This window comes from Chiloscyllium plagiosum, chromosome 45 (assembly GCF_004010195.1).
Source record: "Chiloscyllium plagiosum isolate BGI_BamShark_2017 chromosome 45, ASM401019v2, whole genome shotgun sequence".
NCBI lineage: Eukaryota > Metazoa > Chordata > Chondrichthyes > Orectolobiformes > Hemiscylliidae > Chiloscyllium > Chiloscyllium plagiosum.
In genome coordinates this window covers 8,709,830-8,714,863 of record NC_057754.1, presented here as the reverse complement: position 1 = coordinate 8,714,863, position 5,034 = coordinate 8,709,830, and positions in this window count along the sequence as shown.

The window sequence follows — 5,034 nt, the reverse complement described above, 5'->3', positions numbered from 1 at the left end:
CTATAATATTCAGGAAAGATATCAATGAACTAGTCAGATGAGCAAAAAGTGGTAAGTGGAATTCCACCTGGAGAAATGAGAGGTGTTTCATTAAACAAAGCAAAAAAAAACACAATAAATGGGAGGCCGCCAAGAGATGTTGAGAAAGTGAGGGAGCTTGATGTTCAGTTGTACTGTCTGTGAAAAGAGCTTCATGCAGTCATCTGCCCTGATTGCACATCAGCGAGTTCATTCTGGGGAGAAACCGTTCACCTGCTCTGTGTGTGGGAAAGGATTTCATAAGTCTGCCTGCCTCATGCTACAGGATCGGATTCGTGCTGAGCAGAGGCCATTCAACTGCACTTCCTGTGCAAGGAGGTTCAGATCTTCATCTGACCTCAATACACACAGGCGTGTTCACACTGGGGAGACAGCATTCACTTGTTCTGTATGTGGGAAGGGATTCGTGAAGTCCTTGAATCTTTTGGTACATCAACACACTCACAGTGGAGAGAAATCGTTTGCCTGCTCTCTGTCAGAAAGTATTCACAGAGTCAGCTAAACTGCTGAGACATCAGCAAGTCCATATGTGACTACAGAGGTTGGATACTTCTGTAAATGCTGCTGTTAATTGCCTGTAAAGTTGATGGTCTTACAATATTTGGTTTGTTTCTGCTGCAGCTGCTAACAACCCCCCTCTAACTGGCTGGAATTTAATTCTGGATGTGTTGCTAGCCAGCATTTATCACTGATTACTATTTGCCCTGGAGAAGGCAGTGAAGAGCTGCTGCCATTTGATGCAGTCCATTTGATGCAAGTACACTCACAATGCTGCTGAGGAGGAATTTCCAGGAGTTTGAGCCAAGTAACAATGAAAGGATGGCAATGTATTTCCATGTCAGGATGGCGAGTGGATTGAGAAGTATTTGCAGGTGAGGGTGTTCCTGTGTAGCTGGATGTGTTTGGAAGGTGCTGTCCAAAGAACCTTTGTGAATTTCGGCAGTGCAGCTTGTGGAATGGGTTCCTTCTGCACTGTAAGACGTCTGGATTCCCTGGCCAGACTTTCACCTGCTTTCCCCATCAACCCAGAAATTGGAGGTTGTCCAAAACTCCAGTATTTGTTTGCTTTCTCATGCCGTGTTCCATTCACCCTCAGCTACATTGGTCAACAAATGTCTTGATTTTGAAATTTGCATCCTCCTCTCCATATTCCTGGGTGACCTTACTCCTCCCCATCTCAGGAACCTCCAGTCCCACAACCCACTGAGAAACCATATTGTTTTCATTCTGGCCTCTTTAGCATGTCTTATTTTCATTATTTCACCATTGGTGGCCGTGCCTAGGTTTGAAACTCTGAAATTCCCACCCTAACCTTTTGACTTCTCTCATTCTTAAAGGTGCTTGTTTGAAACTGCTTTCCAATCAAGCTATTGATCATCTATCCAGGTATCCTGAAATTGCTTGTTTGAGACTCCTTTGTAAGTGTGTTGTAATGTTTTAATGTGTTAATAATTCACTCAGACATATGCTATGTTGAGACACTAGCAAGTTCACAAGTACAGGTTGTTCTGCCATAATGCATGTTACGTTAACACAAATTTGCTATATGTTTGACTAATTAGGGACACTGTTTCTCAAGTGCAAAGCTTTAAAACATGCATTGGCTATCACGCGATTACATCGCCAACGCTTTTGGTGCTGTTTCTGAAGACCGAATTTTCTATAATGTAGTGTTCCATGAGAATGCAATCATCGGGTTATCGAAAAACTATCTGTAACATCAGTCATTGCAACATACTGTAAATCACAAACAGGACTGAAGCAATATCATTGGAGTCTATTGCTGCTGTAACAGTTCTGGATGTAGGTTTGCTTGCTGAGCTGGAAAGTTCATTTCCAGACATTTCGCCACCCTACTAGGTAATATCTTCAGTGGGCCTCAGGTGAAGCACTGCTGATAAGTCCTGCTTTCTATTTATATATTTGGGTTTCTTTGGGTTAGTGATGTCATTTCCTGTGGTGAAGTCACTTCCTGTTCTTTTTTTCAGGGGATGGTAGATGGGGTCTAATTCAATGTGTTTGTTGATAGAGTTCCGGTTGGAATGCTTCTAGGAATTCTCATGTGTGTCTTTGTTTGGCTTGTCCTAGGATGGATGTGTTGTCCCAGTCGAAGTGGTGAGCTTCCTCATCTGTATGTAAGGATACTAGTGAGAGAAGGTCATGTCTTTTTGCGGCTAGTTGGTGTTCATGTATCCTGGTGGCTAGTTTTCTGCCTGTTTGTCCAAAACTTGCTGAAACAGTGTGTAAACAATAGTGTGTCGAGTTTTTCTATCATCTCCATCAAATATATTCATTTTGAAGCTCTTTCCCTCATTGCTATCTTCTTCATTTTTACTTCTAACAACAAGTTCAAGGATCTCATAGACTTCTTTGTCTCTCAGGTTCAGATCATCTGCTCAGCTTTTGCTGTTTCCTTAGTCTGCTGGGCCAAACTGCCTCTAAACATCCAGTTTTAGGCTGAATATGCATCTTTCATGAACTTCTTTCCTCTCACCCATTAAGCACTGAGGCACACATTCTAAACTATTTACAATGTTGACTAACAGGACAGAAGGCTTTTGGAGGAGTGCAAATGTGTGGAGTGTTGAAATGGAGGAACCAGCCAGGACAGCATAAGTATTCAAATCAGGATGTATCAAAGACATGGATGAGTCTTTCAGCAGCAGTGAGCTAAGGTAGGATACATGCAAACAATATTACAGAGGTCAGTGATGCAGAGGACATGCCAGGTGCTTGGCTCCAGATCATATAGGAAACCAAGGTGTGGTTAATCCTCAGCTTATGGTCAGAGAGGCAAATAGAGTCGGTGGTGAGTGAGACAGAATCTACTGTGGGGTTTTGCATAAGCTGGAGTATTGATCTATCAGCTGCATGGATATGAGCATTAAATTGTCTCTACTACATTGGATTATGTTATAAATAGAGGCCATTCGGTCCAATCCCAGTGTATTGACACAAATCATTCAGGTGAAGAAGCATGCTTGCTTTTATTGCTCAGTATTTGAGCATAGGAGTTGGGAAGTCATGTTGAAGTTGTACAGAATGTTGGTTAGGCCTCTTCTGGAGTACTGTGTCCAAGTCTGGAATGTGTTATCAAAGGAGCCAAGGTGAGTTGCTGCAGTGCATCTTGTAAATGGTGCATATTTCTGCCCCTGTGTATCAGTGGTAAAGTTAACGAATATTCAAAGCATTAGATGGGTGCCAGTCAGGTGGACTGTTTTGACCTAAATAGTGTCGAACTTCTTCAGTGTTTTTGGAGCTGCACTCAATGCAGGCAAGTGGATAGTATTCAGTATACTTTTGCCTGTGGACCGTGGACAGGAATTTGGGAGACCATAGTAGTAGTAGCCTCTGAACTCAGCAGTAGCCTCTGAACTGCTCTAACCTACATGGCTTGTCAACTTCAGTTTCTGGTCAATGGTAACTCTCAGGATGTTAATGGTGGAAGATGGTAGTGAATTTGAATCTCATGAAGAGATGGTTAGATTCTCTTGTGTTGCAATTGGTCATTGACAGTACTTCAATGGCAGAAATGTTACTTGACATTTATCAGCACAAACATGGATGTTATCCAGGTGTTGCTATTTCTGCACCTGGACTGTTTTCAGGATCAGTATCAGCAGTTGTGGATAGTGTTGAACATTGTGCATTTATGACCGAACATCTAAACTCCTGGCCTTATGGAGGGAAGGTCATTTGATGAAGTGGCTGAAGATGGTTGGGCCTGGAATACTAAACCTAAAGAACTCATGCAATGCTGCCCCAGGACTGAGATGACTGACCTCTGACCACCTCAACCACCTCAATTTGTGTTAGATATGACTTCAACCAGTGGAATGTTTTCCTCATGATTCCTATTGGATCTGATTGATCCTTGAAGTGAGGGCTCCTTGAAGAAATACTCAATCAAATGTTGCCTTGACATTGAGGGCAAGGAGTTTCCTCTCACTTTATTTCTGGAGCATTGATTTTATGGTCATGTTTGGACCAAGGCTGTAATGAGGTCAGGAGCTGAGTCAACTTGTAGAAATCGAGAGTGTGGTGCTGGGAAAACACAGCAGGTCAGGCAGCATCCAAGCAGCAGGAAAATCGACGTTTCGGGCAAAGGCCCTTCATCAGCAGTCAAGGGCTTTTTTGCCTGAAATGTTGATTTTCCTGCCCCTTGGATGCAGCCTGACCTATGTGCTTTTCCAGCACCACACTCTCGACTCTAATCTCCAGCATCTGCAGTCCTCACTTTCGCCTGAACTTGTAGAAACCCAAACTGTCAGTGAAAGGGTGTTGGTGATGTTTATTCATTTCGTATCAAAGTGCATTGTAGCAGTGTTTTTTATGCAAAATCAATTTACTATCCAGTCTGCAACTATTTTAAACGTTTTGTTCTTTTCATTTGTGTTTTTCCCCAGTGTTAGGCATATTACTTCAGCTTGATATCACCTGTATAACTTTGATATTGATTTACTTCGCCACACGTTCATATTATTAAGCTAAGTTATGAATGACTGTGGTATGAGCATTGGTCTTAGCGGAGTATCACTTTGTAACTTTTTCCAAACTGAAATTGCCGGTGAAGGTGATGGAGGGTGAACTATACAAATTGCAACAGTGAGGAGGGTCTACATATTTTGGTTTCCACCGAAGTTGTGAATTGTGCCTGTAGTCCCAATATCAACTGGGGGACCAAAGCACTAAACTGTCAGTCACCAGCTGAAGGGATCACCACGAGAACGTCGCTCCGGAACGCTCGCGCTGCGCCAGATTCCGATCAATGGGCTCGGGAGGACAGAGCGCAGGCGCGGGCTGCATCCCGCGCATGCTCAGTGTCAGTCGTGGAGGCAACCCGAGTTGGAGCGGCTGGAGGAGATAGCGAGACAGGTTGGGAATGGGAATGGGAATGGGAATGGGCGGATGGCAGTTTTATCACCTCCCGAGGGGGATGCCTGGGCCCCCCGAAAGTCCCTGTGTGAAGCCTGCGGGTCCCCCGCCTCCTTCTCC